An 18,223-nucleotide genomic window follows, 5' to 3' on the forward strand; every position below is an offset into this window, starting at 1 on the left:
GGATAGTTAATAACTACCCCATGAAATACTTTAGAATGGTAGCATACAAGCATTTTTCCCTACATCAAGACCTATCCCATAGCATACCCACTTGTATTTGTCTCCACTTAGAAGGGTTGTTACAAATGTGGTAATGCCAGAATTGGTGCTTAACTAATCTTCTTCTTTAGCTCCTTAAAGATCCTCTGATAACCATTTCCCCACTGGAAACTCTTACCACTTTCTATTATGGCATGGAGTGGTGTTGACACTGCTAAAAATAAGGGTATGAATTTCATCAAGTATTGTGATGCCCCAATGAAACTCCTAACTTCAGAAACATTAGTAGGCATCGGCCACTTCATGATGGCCTCCATCTTGGCAGGATATATCTTCAACTCTCCTCCATCTATCACTTACCCTAGATTGATCCGAACTTAACAAGGAACACAACAACTTACAAATATAATCATAAATATAGAGATGTAGTAGAAAAACACTTCATTTAATTAATGGAAAAATACTAAACTATGCTTACAAACAGAATGAAAATAAGATAGCTTGGGCGATGGTAACTTATCTTTGAGAAGAGATGTGGCGGCTACATGCCTCTGAACTATGTTACAATGAGGCTCAAATGCCTATTTATTATTGAGAAACAATGGAAAACCCTAAACATCCAAAAACCTAACCCTAGGAGATGAAGTGCCAAAATTGTGGGACTCATTTGGGTAAATTGGTACATCAACTTCCCGAGGTCGTAACTTTGGAATACGATCTCCATTTGGCTATCATAATACCTCGTTTCGAATATCTAAAAGAGATAGCCAAAAAAAATTGGTAGGCCAATTTAGGATGTTTTCAGTCTCTTTATTTCCCCTAAAAACGTCATTTAAGGCCTCAAAATGGATCCAAAAGTTTAGGACCCAAAAAACTGCCAAAAATTTTAAATTGTGCTACAATTAAGAAACCAAAAAACTAAAAGAGACAGTGTTGGGGTTCCAAGTGGAATAGGCAGGTGGCCACCAATATCCACCTCGATCATTCCTCCCCCCTTAGGATGCAATGATCCCTATTCCGTTGAGTGCCTCAATGAGATGGGGAAACTTCTGTTGAACTTGGTCCCTGGTGAGCCACTTGCCTTGGTGAAGGAGTTGGCCAATTTTGACAACCCAATATAGTTGGATCTTCTGCCGGCGAGTGTTCTTGATTTGTGTGTTCGTGATCCGACCAGTGGTGGCCTATTCCATACAGTCTAGGTTTAGCTCTGTTGATAGGATTTGTTCTGCAATGTCGAGTGTGTCCAACAATGGTGAAAAGTATGGTTGAAGGTGGTCTACATTAAACACTAGGTGCAGACTAAGGAACGTTGGAATGCTAAGCTCAAAGGCATTGTCCCCTATAGCCTTGGTGATGGTGTATGGCCCATGTCAGAGCAGGAAAAGCTTACGGTGGGGTCCAGCAAAGCGCTCCTTCTGCAAATGTATCCAAACTTTGTTGCCCACCTAGAACTAGTGTGGAACCCAATGCTGATCATGGCACTGCGTGTACTTAGAATTGACTTTGTCCAATATATCATGGACCTGCGGGCGGATGTATTGAATGTGCTCGATGAAATTTTTATCCCTGTCGGCTTTGGACTGGACAAGAGTTGAATCTGCCTGAGTAGCTACAAATGGTATGACCACATCAATGGGACATAATGGCTGAAATCAGAGCCCTACCTGAAAGGGGTTGTGGCTCGTTGAGTTATGGAAATCTTTGTTGTAGCTATCATGGACATAGTGGAGGCTTTCATCCCATGTGCGTGGATGCTTCGAGTTGTACATGCATAGAATGTGTACGATCATCCTGTTGACAACCTCTGTTTGGACATCATTTTGGGGATGGAAAGTCATGGACTTAGTAAGTTTTGTATCCAACATCGACTAGAGACTTTACCAAAATGCAATCAAGAATTTGATGTACCAATCTGAGACAATGGACTGTGGGATCCCAAAGTATACCCACACTCGCTCAAAGCAAATCTTAGCAGTGGCCTCTGTTGTGATACTCTTCTTGCAGGCCGCCATGATGGCCATCTTATAGAATCTGTCGACAACCGCGAAAACAAAATCGTTTTCGTGCTTAGTATAAGGATAGCCTGACATGTAATCCATGGACATAGATTCCCAAGGCCGAGTAGGAGTAGGTAGAGGAGTATACAAGCCTTGCTTATTGATGTTTGGTTTGGCAATGCTACAAGCGGTGCAGGATCTAATGTACTTCCCAACATCCTGACAAAATTTTGGCCAATAAAAATATTTATGCAATATCGCCACTATTTTCTCTGCTCCGAAATATCCAGTGACCCGATTTTAGTGTGCCTCCCAAATCATCTTGTCATGCTCACTTGAAGGAACACAGACATATCCTAGGTGGCATAACAGTGCATCCTAAAGGTGAAATTTTGGAACTTTCTTCCCTTCCAGGAGTGTTTGGTATGTGCTCACAAATTCTGGATCTCTCTTGTAAAGATGCGGCCACCCCGATGACTCGTGCCCACAGGAGTCAAGCACAGTGATCAGCACCATGACCGGTGGTCGACTGAGGCGATCTGTGACATTATTGGTGCTTCCCTTATTATACTTAATGTTCAAATGGAACGGTGGCAGGTAGGTAGACCTTTCTTGATGGCGATCATTCTGAAACTTCCCTTGTGTCTATATGAACTGTAGAGGTTAGTGGTCTGTGTGGATGACAATTTCCTTCCCCAAAATGTAATTCTTCCATTGACGACAATCCTGCACAATAGAAGACAATTCTTTATCGTAAGTGGGGTACTTTCGGACTATGTCTGAAAGTATCTCACTGTGGTAAGCCATTGGATGCCCATGTTGAGTAAGAACTGCACCAATAGCATAGTTAGAGGCATCTGTCTCAATCTCAAATGGTTGTTGCATGTCTAGTAATGTGAGAACTGGTGTAGAACATAGGCGATACTTCAACTGGGAGAACACTTGTTGTTGGGTTTCAAACCAAAAAAACTTTGATTTTTCTCCACCCTTGGTGACTTTACTTAAAGGCCAAGTGATATGAGAGAACCCCAACACGAACCTACGATAGAAGTTGGCAAGACCCAAAAATATGCAAAGCTTTGTTAGAGTGGTTGGGGTTGGCCAATCCCGAATGACTTGTATCTTAGATGGGTCCACATGTACACCCTTCTCATCAATTATGTACCCAGATATTGAACCTAGGTCAGGCCAAAGGTGCATTTTTACAAGTTAGCACACAACTTGTGTTGTCGCAGGGTTTGAAGGACCTGTCCAATATGGTGGAGGTGCTTGTCCCAATTCTGGCTGAAGTTCAAGATGTCATCTAAATACACCACCACAAATGCATTGGTGAAGGGTCACAAGATGCCGTCCATCGGTCTCAAGAAGGCTGCAGGGGCATTCGTCAATCCAAATGACATGACCAACCATTCAAAAAGGACCTCCTTGGATTTGAAGGTAGTCTTCCACACATCAGAGGGTTCGATAGGCACCTAGTGATAACCTGACTTCAAGTCAATATTGCTGAAATATTTGGCCACCTTGAGCTGGTCAAGAAGGTCATCAATCTGTGGGATTGGGTACCTATTCTGGACAGTGATCTTAGTCAACATCAGGTATTCAATACAGAGCCTACAGGTCCCATCCTTCTTTTGTACCAATACAATAGGGCTCCCACAAGGTGATGAGCTTGAGCTGATGTGTCCTTTCTACAATATTTCCTGAATCTACCTCCTGATCTCATCGTTATCCAGAACATACCGATGATAGATCGGCCCATTGGGCAACGACGCGCCTGGGGTCAGTTCGATGGAGTGCTTGACCTGACAATGCAGAGGTGCCCATGTAGGTGAGGTGAAAATATCCCTGTACTCCTCCACGACCTTGTCCATCTACTACTGTGAAGAGGAGCCCTACCTAGAAGCCATGGCCACAACCTTCTTCTTGCATTGAGGGTGAGTCATAAGGAAAAAACTTCCTAGTCTATGAAATGATCTTATTGCACTGCTTTACAGTGATCAAAGAGATGGCGGTAAGTGGGCCTACCTCTGGTATCCTGTACAACTTGTTGGCCAAGGTAATAATCACAGAGCGAGGTCTAGACTCATATATAGCATGTCAATTCCACAAGTATGGTTGTCCTAACAATACATCACAAACTTCAAGAGGAGAAACATCACACAGTACCTCATTCGTGAAGGGCTTGATACTATAGGGAAGGCGACATTGTTGGCTGACGCGAAGATCTCATCCTTGGTGAAGCCACCCGATGGTGTATGGTTTTGGATGTGTTGTAGTCTTTAGGCCCAACCACTTCATGACCTCTGTTGAAATGAGGTTCTTTTGGCTCCCGTTGTTGACAATGAACTGCAGTGGAGAACCCTTCACCCACATCTATGAGTGGAAGAGGTGTTCCCCCTCCTCTGGATCTTCAGGCTCAATCTTCTGGATCTTGGTGGTGGCCACGGTGGAACTAGGCTCCGCATCAATGATCTAATTCCCTTTGTCAGTTCCCTTATCAGGTTCTGATTCAGAGTCAGAACATGCATCTGATTCATAAGCCTTCATCTCATCCACTAGTGACTGCTTAGCCCGACACTCACTTGTATTGTGAGTGGAGCTCTTATGGAACTCACACCATTTTCCCATGTCCTTCTTTGTCTTCGTGGTGTTGTTCTTTGCTTGCAGCTTCGGCGGGTTGTCCTAGGTAGCCCCGCTTTGGCTTGGCCCTTTGTTCTGTGGTTTGGGGGTGTGTTTTCCTTGCTTCTGATTCGCAGATCTAAGTCCTGCTTCTTCTGTTTAAACTTCTACTCAATCTTGACAGTGTATTGGCATGCCGTGTCGAGAAAGGAAATGTCTAGGCCCTCCATCTCGTCCTTGATCTACTTGTGTAGATAGTCGCAGTACTTGAGCACCAAATGCCGCTCGGTATCCTTGATACCCAGCTTCCTACGAAGGTTATGGAAAATATGTGAACTCCAGCATATCTTGGTCCCCTCCCTATCGTAGCATGGTCCCCTTTATGTATTTATCTCCATAGATCCCGACAGTGCAATATTTTTCCTTAAAGGCATCTCGGAAAGAATCCCAAGTTGGTGCAGCTGAAAATAGTGAGGTTTCACTCTCATCTTTTTGCTCATAGTAAGTTTCCCACCAGTCCTTGACATGTGGGGTGGCTTTGAGAAGTGAAAAAGTAATATTTTCCCGATTAGAAAAGTCATGAACTAAAAAATATCCTTCCAACAGATTTGGCCATTTATCTATGACGTTTGCATCTATCAGGCCTTCAAATACAGGAATATCGAAGTTAACTTGTACCTTAAAAGGAGTGGTTGTTGAATGCAGATGCATCGCCTGTGGGTAGACGTCGAAGGATCTGGGCAAAGTTATCCATAATTGAGTCCCTCTATCACTCAAGGGCTTCCTCGAGCAACATTTTGAAAGGATCTCCTTCCCCCTCGTCTTTCTTTTCTTCCGCCATGGGAGGTCATCGGGTTTTGCGAGGCTAATCTTGCAACGATTCAACTAGATCGAGTCCTAACTCCTTATACCCTAACCTCGTTGGGGATATGCAAAGAAAAATAGAGAAAGAGTAGACTCTTTGATACCACTAATCTGAACTTAACCAGGAACGCAACAAATTATAGTTTTAATCATAAATATAGAGATGCAGCAGAAAAACACTTCATTTCATTAATGGAAAAATATTGACTTATTCTTACAAATAGAATGGAAATAAGATAGCTCGGGCAATGGTAACTTATCTCTAAGAAGAGATATGGCGGCTATATGCCTTTGAATTGTGTTACAATGAGTCTCAAAGGCCTATTCATTATTGAGAAACAATGGAAAACCCTAAACATCCAAAAACCTAACCCTGTGAGATGAGGCGCCAAAATTGTGGGCCCCATTTAGGTAAATTGGTACATCAACTTCTCGGGGTCATAACTTTGGCATACGATCTCCGTTTGGCTATTATAATACCTCATTTCGAAGATCTCAAAGAGAAGGCCAAAAGATACTACCAAATAGGATTGGGACATTTCCAATCTCTCCGTTTTCCCTAAAAATGTCGTTTAGGGCCTCGAAACGGCTCCAGAAGTTCGGGACCCGAAAAACTGCCAAAAATAGAAAACTATGCTACAATTAAGGAAACCGAAAAACTAAAAGAGACAATGTTGGAGTTCCAAGTGGAATAGGCAGGTGGACATCAATATCCACCAGGATCATATACACACCAAACACTATTATGTAAACTCACACTTCTTGAGTTTTTCCAATAGTTGGTTCTTCTTTAAAGTTTGTAGCACCTGTGTCAAATGTGAGATGTTCTCCTCCTGGGTAGTATTGTATACCATTATATCATCCAAATATACTATAAAAGAATGAATCTATAAAATGAAACAATATATCATTCATCAACCTCAAAAACAGAGTTGGTGCATCACATAGACCAAATAGCATGACTAACCACTCGAACAAAACTTTATTGCTTTTGAAGGCAATCTTCTATGCATCTTCTTCTCTAACTGGAACATGGTGATATCCATACTTTAAGTCCATCTTGGTGAAGCATTTTGCTTACTGCAACAGATCCCATAGATCGTCTATTTTGGGAAACGGTACTTGTTCTTGAGTGCAATTTTCTTTAATGCCTTGTAATCTTTAAACATTCACCATGTCCCATCTTTCTTTAGCATAATGATGATGGGTGACCTACACAATGATGTACTTGGTTGAATGACACAATGTTCCAATATTTGTTACAATTGTTTCTTCATCTCACTTACTTCTGTAACAAACTACTTGCATAGCCCATATGTTTGGCAATGGGGAGTCTGGAAATAGTTGGATATTGTACTCCACTTCCCTCTTGGGAGGTATCCTTTTAGGCTCCTAGAGTACATCCCTATATGCCTATAACAAATTTCCATATGTTGTTTATGTTATTAGTACACCCCTCCATGGATGCCTTTTCTCTCACTAACTATAAGATAGACCAATTTTCTCCTAAAAATAGTAAAACCTATTTCTTGCTAGAACTGATAAATTTCTTGGCTCCGCTGGCACTTACTAGTGAAATTTTGGACTTTCCCTTATGTGCGTTGATGGTGAACAATTTTTCATCCTTGATAAGGCAGTTCTGGTTGGCTCTCCACATGAAGGTTGCATCTTGCATGTACATATATGGATATCCAAACAATGTCCCACATACACCAAGGGGAATTGTATCTATTTCTACTTCATCAATAAAATCAACCTTAATAACAAAAATGATTTTACACTATTTAGTTACCTTTATTTCCACATCCTTATTTACCCATCCCAATGGATATGCACTTGGATGTACATGAACTTCCAATCCCAAATTTTTTACCATCTTTGTTGCAATGATATTTCTCTATGATCTTGAGTCGAACATATATCCATGTGGATATAGGTTTCCCACCCACCTATTCCACATGGACCTTCAGTCGATTTCATCAATTTCCTTAATTATAGCACAATTTACTATTTTTAGAAATTTTTCGGGTCCTGAACTTCTGGAGCTATTTTGACACCCTAAACGGCATTTCTTTTAGGTGCACAGCAAGCCTATTAGGGCTTGCCATAAATATTGTAGTACTCTGAGAGACCTTTCTAACATACACACCAAACGAAGATCATATGACCAAGTTACGGCCCCAGGAAGTTGGTTGCCCAACCAACCCCAAAAAGGCCCACAAACTCTTGGCATTCCATATCCTAGGGTTAGGGTTTTGGTTCTTTAGGGTTTCCCTTTATTGTTCAATAATAAAAAGGCCCTTGAGCCTCATTGTAACATAGTTCAAATGCAAGTAGTCGCCACATCTCTTCTCAAGGATAAGCTACAATCGGTCGAGCTAGTTTATTTCCATTATGTATGTAAGCATATTTCAGTTCTTTGATATTAATGAAATGAAGATTTATTTATGTTGCGTCTCTATGTTTATGTTTATATTTGTATTTTGTTTTGTTCCTGCATAAGTCTGAATTAGTGGTATCAGAGCAGTCTTCTCTTCCTCTATTTTTATTTGAATTTTCCCAATGAGGTCATGGTATAAGCAGTTAGGACTTGAACTGGTTGAACCTTTGCAAGACTGGCCTCGCAAACCCCACTAGCCTCCCATGGCAAAAGAAAAGAAAGATGAGGGAGCAAGAGATCCTTCCAAAATATTGCTCAAAGAAGCCCTCGAGCAACACAGGAATGCGATGACGAACAACTTTTCCCATATCCTTCTACAGATGCCCATAAGTGATGCATCTTCATCCGATAGCCACTCTAGAGGCACCACTCCCTTCAAGGTACAAGTCAACTTTGACATTCCCATATTCGAAGGCCAAATAGATGCAGACATCATAGATAGATCGTTAAATATGTTGGAAGGATATTTTTTGGTAATGATTTTTCCAATAGAGACAAGATTACTTTTGCACTCCTCAACACCACCCCCCATTCAAGGAGTAGCTCCTACTATGAATTGAGGAACGAGAGAGAATCCTCATTTATTTTAGCTACACCCACTAGGAGTTCTTTCTGAGATTCCATTAAGGAACAATGTTACCCCATGGGGAGCTACGAGGACATGTACATACAATGGACTACGCTGTAGCAACAAAGGGATCAAGATGTGCATGAAATGATGAATTTTTTCCATACCCTGCGCATAAATTTGGGTATCAAATATTCTAAGAAACATCTGGTGCTCAAGTATTGCAGTTATTTGTACAAATGCAGTCAGGAGGAGATGGAGTTCTTGTACATCTCCTCGCTTGGTGAATCATACCATTATGATGCCAATATTGAGCAGAAATTTTTAGAAAAAACAAGATTTTGGATATGCACAAAGCCCCCAAGCCACAAAGTAAAGGGTAGAGTCAGGCCACGACCCCCCAAGACAACTCCTCAAAGCCACAAGCCAATAATAATGTGAAGGCAAAGAAAGACACCGATAAGTGGTGTGAGTTCCATAAAACTCCCACTCACAACACGAACGAATGTCACGCAAAGCAGGCGCTGGTGGTTGAGCTAAAAGACTCAGAGACGGATGCATGCTATGATTCTGAGCTCGAACCCAACAAGGGAACTCACAAGGGAAAAGATATCATTGACACCGAACCCACTATGATGGTTGCCACCACCAAGCTCCAAAAGGTGGAACCTAAGGATCCAAAGGAGGGGAAGCGCCCCTTCCACTCGCAAATATGGGTAAAGGGTTTGTCGATGTAGTTCATCATTTACAGTGGGAACCAAAAGAACTTGATCTCAACCAAGTCCATGAAGAGATTGAAGTTACCAACGATGTCGCACCCACTGTTGTACACCATTGGGTGGCTCCACCAAGGGCGAGATCTCCATGTCAGCCAGTAGTGTCTCCTCCCTTATAACATCAAACCCATTGCAGATGAGGTATTGCACAATGTTTCACCTCTAGAAGTTTGTGATGTTTTATTAGGTCGTCCATAACTATGGAAGCGTCATGTTGTATATAAATCTCGACCTCATTCATTTATTATTACTTTGGGTCAGAAATTATACAGGTTATGAGAGGTAGCGTCGCCTACCACCTTTTCTTTGATCCTTACAAAAGAATGTAGTAAGATCATTTTCAAAACTAAGAAATTTTTCTTCCTTATTATTCACTCTCAAAGCAAGAGGAAGATTGTGGCCACATCCATAGCCTCCAGATAGGGCTCCTCCACATAGAAACAACAGATGGAAAAGTTTGTGGAGGAATATAGGGACATATTCACCTCACCCATAGGGGTACCCCTACACTATCAGGTCAAGTACTCCATTGATCTGACCCCAAGTGTGTCGCTACCAAATGACCAATCTACTGACTCTCTATTCTGGAGAACGATGAAATCGAGAGGAAATTTCCCGAGCTATTGCAGAAAGGGCACATTATGCCAAGTTCATCACCGCGTGGGAGCTCGATCATGTTGGTATAGAAGAAGGAATGAACCTGGAGGCTTTGTATTGACTATCGGGCGCTAAATAATATCATTGTCCGGAATGGGTATCTAATCTGATGGATTGATGACCTTCTGGACCAGCTCAAGGGGGGGGGATATTTTAGAAACATTGACTAGAAGTCTGACTATCACTAGGTACCAATCAAACTGTCCAATGTGTGGGAGACTTCCTTCAAATCCAAGGTGGGCCTTTTTGAATGGTTGGTCATGACTGTCAAGTTGAGGAATTCCCCTGCAACATTCATGCAGTTGAGGGACGACATCTTACAACCATTCACAAACTCATTCGTCATAATGATCTTGATGACATCATGATCTTAAAACATATTTGGGAATAACACATACACCATATTTAATAGGTCCTCCAAACCTTGTGACAACACAAATTTTGTGCCAATTTGGAGAAATACACTTTTGGTATGACCTATGTTCAATATCTGGGGTACATCATTGATGAGCGGGGTGTGCATGTAGACCCAGCCAAGATACAATTTATTCAAGATTGGCCAGCCCTAACCACTCTAGTAGAACTCTGTAGCTTTCTAGGTCTTTCCAATTTCTATCGTAGGTTCATGTTGGGATTCTCTCATATCACTTGGCCTTTCATTCAAGTCACTAAGGGCGAAGCGAAAGAAAAATTATTTTGGTTTGAATTCCATGTTAAAATATTCTGACACATAGGAAATAGTTAAGTATAACTTGGTCTAGAGTAGAGTTTGGTAAAGTGTGTTTCTTTACTATGTACTTTTGTAACTTACAATCTGACAGTCACGATATGTTCTAGATATGAAGTGATCCTACGGTTCATTCCCTCCTTCGTATTATCGACACTTGATCTGTGGCTTAACACCTGATTGGTCTATGATCTCTATTTAAAGAGCATGGAGGGTCATTTGTAGGGTGACCGTTCATGAGAGAAGCTTATGTAAATTTTCTTTCTTTTATTAATAAATTGCCTAAAGTGGCCGCGTTGGCTCATGCTGTGGATTGTTTCCCTCTTTGAGGGTTTTAACCACGTCAAAAATACTAGTGCATTGATCTATGATCTATTTGTGAGCGGTGTCCTTTGATGTTATATCTGAGGAACTTACCCTGTAAATTCCTACATGGTATCAAAGCTATTTGAGGGCCATATATGTTAGTTATCCAAATCCGAAGCTGGTACAACTGCATCCAACTTTTGTTTCCTAGATCTACTGTTTCTAGCCTCTTTCGGGCCAAGAGGACTTCTCTATTGTATTGAGAGCATCTATTCCAGTGAGGAACCACTTTCGTTTCACGCAAAAAGGTTTTTGGTAGCCCTAGCTACGTCAATTTTAAGATCTGGAGGTATACAGTCTGTATTTGCAGTTTTAGTTATTTATCTCTCTATTTATTTCGGTTTATTTATCTCTTTGTTTTTTATTACCAGATATCTACCTTTAATTTTTGTGTATGCTCTTTTCCCCGCAACTTGTGCGATCTAAGTAAATCAAAAACAGAAAGGAAGGATTTTTCTCATGCGTATGCTCTTTTTTTCCATGCCTTAGTGTGATCTCAAATAATCATAAACATTGAGGAAAATATTTGGTTTCCGACAAAAACTAACTTTAAGCCATAAGGTTTGGTTTTTTTTGCATGTCCGTGTTGGGTTGTGTGGTTTTTTGTTTTGTAGGCAAAAAGGGACTTTTCAAGTAAGCACGCACCCCAAAGCTTCAAGGACTAAAAAAAAAACCCTTCCTCTTTTCCAAAAACTATTAACCTTTTAAACTAGCTCACTTGGTCCAAAGTTACTTTATGAGAATAGAGGTTTTCAGTTCAAGTCTTTACTTTTATTGAGTTAATTTTTCAAAACCCACATGTAACTTATGTTTTAAAGTTACATTTGTAAAAGTGTTCTCACCCATTATAAAAAGTGAGTCACTTATAATTCTAAAGTCTCTTTATCTTTTATTTAAGTTACAATTTAAAGGGTAGCTCATAAAGTACCATTGTAAAAGTGACTTTCACTTATTTAAAAGTGGGTCACATAATTTTTTTTTTAAGTGAGCTAATTAGATTAAGTTTGGAAAGGGGGGAGATTTTTTTTTTAAATATAACATTATCATTCACTTCCCCACATTCATGCACTTCGTCGACATCTTCAACAACTTTTCTTCAAAAAGCCATAACTTCTTCATCCGGAACTCAAGCTGGATGAGTGACATGGGATCGAACTTCTTTGGTTGTAACTCTTCCTTCTACTTAATAAAGTTGTTTACACCTTTTCCCATATTCTTGTCTTTATGTATGATGATCATATGTGTAAATTATTTCGATTCCATTTACTTATAGTAGATAGATATCTTGCTTTAATTTGTTTTTGTCCTCTGTTTATGATTGCAGGTGATGATCAAGCAGATTCAGCTTGAGAAGGAGCGACGGGAGCTATTCAAAGGAGACAAAGGGAAGCGAAAGATAACAAGTAGGTCCCTTATCTTATTTATCTTCTATAGGAAAAGGTTAAACTCTTTAATTATGTTGTTCTAAGTGTATCTACCCACTTAGGGAAGTTGTGTTTATTCGTAGATACAAAATTCCACATAACAAATTGGTGACTCCACTAGGGAGCGACCATCATTCTAGATAGTTTATCCTCATCCTAGTACACCCTAGTATACTTTACTTGCTTTCATTGATCTTATTTTAGTATTTTTGAAATGTTTTTGGTTAAAAAATTGAGGTTAGATGTCTTTTGATTGGCCTCTCTAGCAACAGCACAAGCTTGGTCAGGGGATAGTGCTTTGCAGAGCACCCTTGGCTTAGAGACAGTGCTCTATAGCATAGTCACTCCCACTCTGACCTGCGTTAATCCTCCTTAAGCTTAAAAACCTATCTTTAACTTGGATTTTTCCAATTTTGCTTCTAAAGTTGTTTGTTTAAAGATCAATGTTTCTATGGTTCTGAAATCAAATTTTATCTCTTCTCCTAGCTCTACTTTGACCTTGATTGTTTAGTGGTTCTTAAGAGTTTTCGTTATCATTATCAATTCATTATCAAAGTTAGTTTATATTGATTAGTCTTTTATGAAAAGGAAGTGTCGTAAAGTCTTCATTTCTTTGAAAAAGAAATTGTCGTAAAGTCATCGTTTCTTGTGAAAAGCATTGATTGATTGTTTGTGCATCTAGTTTCTTTTTGTTCATCTAAACACTAAAGGGACTAAAAAGAAAAAACTTGCATTTTGCATATTGTAGTTTGTGAATTCTTGATAGGAATAGCTAGGGAAATTGCATTAGGTGTGCTCTTTGCTCTTTGTCAAAGATCTGATTGCTCTATCCCTTAATAGATATGGTTTTCATTGTTAATTGAATGAAAGAATGTTTCTCATGTTATTTGCATTCTATGAATTGAAAACATACAGCATGTGGTGAACCTTGAAAGGAAAATTCTTAAGAAGATCAACTTAAAAGTTATCTCAATTAACCTAATGGAGCATTGTAACTTAATGCATAACATTTAGAGGTCTAGGCTAGAGACGTGTTCCAGCGTCGTTAAACATAGCAGTTGTCACTAACCTATCTATGATACATTCTGAGGGTGATACCTCATTCCACGTACGTAAGTATATCGTAGCTCATCCACGTACCTTCAGGTATATAGGGCGGTGTTATAGTACGTAAAGTATAAAGGAATGCTCTCCCTATGCGGTTTCGCATTAGACAGCACTAACACGGATTGGGCCTCCACGTACGTAGTCAGCCGCCTTGTACACTGTGATACACCGAACAGAACATTCGAGGAGATTTCCTCCATTTATGTTAAGTCCTTGGTTTATTGAGGCAGTGTATTGCAGTTCACAGTTGCTTGGTAATCCTTTTGCCTAGATTATCCATCTTTTGTTTTGTTATGTTATTTTGACTAAAATAAAATTAATTGACCGCGGATAACATTCTCCGTGCTCACTCCTTAGTTGATCTTAGGTTGAGACGTATGGCAAAAAATTTGGAGTCCACCAATCAAGGAATTCCTTTTGATGCGAATCCTAGCCCTTTCCCCCTTTCGGAAATATTGGTGCTCCTTATATGGCTACATTGTCCCTTCCAAGATTTACCATTGGCTTGCCAGTATGGTTGTTTTCAACCTCCTTGGTTCAAAATGTCATGATTTCTCCGCAATCAAGTACTCCTCCATCTGGACAAAATCAACCTCCAGTTGACCCTTTTCCTTCTTCCTCGGTTTTTTCTTCCTCCCCTTCTTCCTCTTCGCCTAGTGAAAGTATTGACACTAGTAACTAGGTGGCTAAGAAGAAAAAGAAGGGAAAGAAGAAGAAGAAGAAGAAAATTCAGCAGGGGGGCAACCAAGCAACCATTTTTTGAATGAAACTTCTAATGAGAAACCATCTGATAAGCCACACAAAGTTCGATATCCATGCAAACTTTGTACAAGAGACCATATTCTTCGAAATTGTCCTGATATTCTTCAGATCTTAGAAGAATGGTCTCCTCGTTCACATCATCCTGTGTCATCAACTTCTAGAGATCATGTGGATGATACACCATCAACTAGTGGTAGTAAAGTTCATGGAAAGAAGGTTAAATCTAAGTTTCCTTGTCATTTATGTGAAGGGAATCACCCCATTCACCTTTGTCCCTATTTGGATGAAACCAAAAAAGTGTTGGATAACCATTCTACTTCTCCGCAATGACTTCCATCCGGTTACAAGAGACTTTCCCTTAATCCTTCACTAGTTGATGAAGTGACTAACCCAAATCAACCGTCGGTCAAACCCACTCTCTTTGAATGTGAATCCCATGAGTCTATACCTGACCAATCACAGGTCGAGGAAACGGTTGACCCGATTTCACCTTCATTTAATCGTACCTTTCCCATAGAGAATGCGTATGATACCACTCAAGTTCTTTTTGTTTCTTCAGATTCCAATGAGCTTGGAGGCAACCCTCTTGTTCCATCAAGACAGGAGGAAAATGCTCTCGTTCTCATAACTCAAGGGGGTAATTCTCTTGTTCTTACGGTACCCTCTCCAAGTAGTCTGGTCACTTCCTTTGATTTGAATCAACTGGCAGGATGTCATCTTCCTTCTTATGTGCCTCTCTAGATCATAGTACAGGTTTGTAATATGATTGTACCTGGAACTATTATAGATGGAGGTGCATCTCTGAGTATCCTTTCCTCCCCTGCATGGAAAGTGCTCGGTTCGCCGCCACTTGTGCTTGTTACCCAGAATCTGTTGACTTTTAATAGAGGAACCAGTCAACCATTAGGGATCCTTCCTTAGTTGCCTATTACTTTGGGAGGAAAAATTGTTTATCTCAATTTGATGGTAGTCCCAGGCCCTTTAGATTACAATTTACTTCTTAGGCATTACTATGTTTATGACATGGGAGCTATTGTTTCAACACTCTTTCGAGTGATGTGTTTCCCGCATGAAGGCATAATTTTCACCATTTACCAACTTTCATTTCCCGGTCCAAATATGGATTCCAGTCAACCATCTTCCCTAAATGGTCCTTTTTTCCCAATGGTATCTTCCCTTCCATGGGTAAATTATGTGGTAACCAGTTCCATTCCCACATCAACTGACGATCAATTCTGTGATGTTGTACATTATGTACTAGGGGCATTGGAACCAGAACTCGGATTCCTTGTTACGGATCCCTTCCAAAGCATTGTTCTCCCATCTAATGAGAACCTCTTGGAATTCATGACATCTTATGGGTCGTGAACAAGGAACATGAGCATAGTTCCTTGTCTTGTGTCAAGCTCGTTAAAAAATGAAACAAGGAATATGAGGATATTTCTTTTATCGTGTCAACCTCATTAAAAAATGAAACACGTCCTAGAGCATAGTTCCTTGTCTTGTGTCCAGCTCGTTAAAAAATGAAACAAGGAATTTGAGCAGAATTCCTTGTCTTGTGTCAAGCTCATTAAAAAGTGAAACAAGATCCCCTGGAGAAAAGTTCCAATTCGAGTCTTTGAGTAGATCTCATAAAATCCCAGTCAAGTCTTTCACTTGATCTCGTATATTAACTTTCATTCCATCCACCTCATAGCCACGAGTAGTCTACTTAGGTGAATGCAATGAAGCTTGGGGGGCATGCACCTAGAGTCGAATTATCATGTTGGGGGCATGTAAACCAATCCAAGTATAGTTTTTCATTTCAAGCTTGTGTAAACATGAAACTGAATCCAAGCATAGTTTTTCGTTTCAAGCTTGTGTAAAAATGAAACTGAATTCAGGCATAGTTTTTTGTTTCAAGCTTGTGTAAACATGAAACTGAATCCAAGCATAGTTCCATATGGTTCAAGCTTGTGTAAAAATAAACCCATCTCCATTTTAAACTTCGTGATTTCCATTCTATTAGCCTCTTTCATCAGATGAGCCTTAGTTTTTCTCCTTCCATCGTCACTATCTGTTTGGTCGATCGTACACTTTCACTTGGTTGTTTTACCCTTTTTCAGGAACAGTTGCAATGAGTGGTCTTATTAGCCAGCCTCTTCACATAAATCAACATGTTTTGAGAAGTTCCAACATCACCGGAACGAATTGCTATCCTAGACACCACTCGTTCCTCTAAGTGGAGTCCTCTTTAAGCTCTTTTCAGAAGTCTCTCAAAATATGAAAATATTGTCGAGCGCTTGTCCTTTTCAACTTGTTAACAGATTGGAAATGAAATCTACCTAGTATAAGTTTAACCCTTTTACGAACTGAGATAGATTATTTATGAAAAATAAATACATTGATCGAACATGGTCAATAAATTCTCTCTCGTATTATTTTACACTTTTTTGGACTTGAGAGACAAATCTACAAAAAAGAACTTGTGGATTTTTATTTTTTTCCCTTTTCAAACTCTCTAAACATGAAAAGGATCAAGTTATCATTATCGTTAAACTCATTAAAACATCAAATAGCGACAAACTTATCCATCATGACAAGACCGAGTTTCACCTTTGCTAGACTCGTTAAAACATCACATAGTGATGGATTCACCCGAAGGGTGGAATTATACAACAAGCATATGTTATCCTCCTCAAGATTGATAAAAAATAAAGAGGTACTGGTCAGCAATGACTGGGGAAAATGGGAAAAGGGGTAAACCACTTTATGGTAGCAAGTCGCTCTTGAACATGACACTTTCACTTCATCTCTATGACTACTTGGGTTGGGTTATCTACTTGATGGTTATCATACCTATGGTCTATCATACCATCCATTACTTTGGTTTTGGGTCAATGCTGCCAATTCATTCAGTGTCGCCGACATGTTCAAGAGAAGTCACTCAGTTAAATTCATCCTTTGCAATACTCATAAACCTTCATTTTCATGACTGTCATTCCTAAACCTTGTGTCGTCAGTCACATTCTGTCTCCAAAAATAATTACACTTGTTTCATATTTTTGATGTGGGATACATCAAGGCCCTCCTGCAACGAGTCGCTTCTTTTCAACGTCAGCACATTATCCAAGAAGTTGACTTAGAAAAACCCTTCTAGTACCTTGAGGCTTGCATAAATCAATGGCAAGTTTCTTGCTTCCGGTGATAGTTCACATCACTAGCCTCTGACCGAAAGACTTTTTATGGTGTTCAACATCAAAAGATCCATTCGCACCATGCGGAATATATTGCATTACCATGAGAATCATTATCATTATCGGTGATCTCTCTCGCGTTTGTTAACGGCTCACATCATTGGCTAGTAATTAGATGGTGTCTTCCCATGTTCGACTTCAGATCACATATTCACATCGTTAGACTCGTACTCAAGAGAACGATTGAACAGGATAGAAGACCCCGGATCTAGTTTCATCCATTCAGGCTGCGATTGCAGGAGAGTACTAAATCATCTGTACAATGGCTTTGCACAGATGGTCCTCCTATCATGGGTCTATATCTGTAGATGACTATCTGAGTTATGTACATGTAATGAAAAGTTTATATGCTAAGCATGGGTATGCCTTCCCTCAACGATTCATGAAAATTCCAAAATATCATGATATTATGTATTGTAATTGATGCAGGTCACCATCCGCTTCAGAACCTCCTCATCACATCGTAAATCATATCACTCGACATTATCATTTTCGACTTCATGCTTTAGGGAGCATCTATTACAGGTCTATTTGGGCACATCACTCCAAACATTCAAATCAGTATTATTAGAGCTCATCAAACCCTAATTCAGTTTCTACATGCCCTAGACAAGTCATCACATTGAATGTCATCATTCCTT

The sequence above is a fragment of the Pinus tabuliformis genome, chromosome 8, assembly GCF_031772625.1.
Source record: "Pinus tabuliformis cultivar Carrire ecotype Pingquan chromosome 8, CPIR1, whole genome shotgun sequence".
NCBI lineage: Eukaryota > Viridiplantae > Streptophyta > Pinopsida > Pinales > Pinaceae > Pinus > Pinus tabuliformis.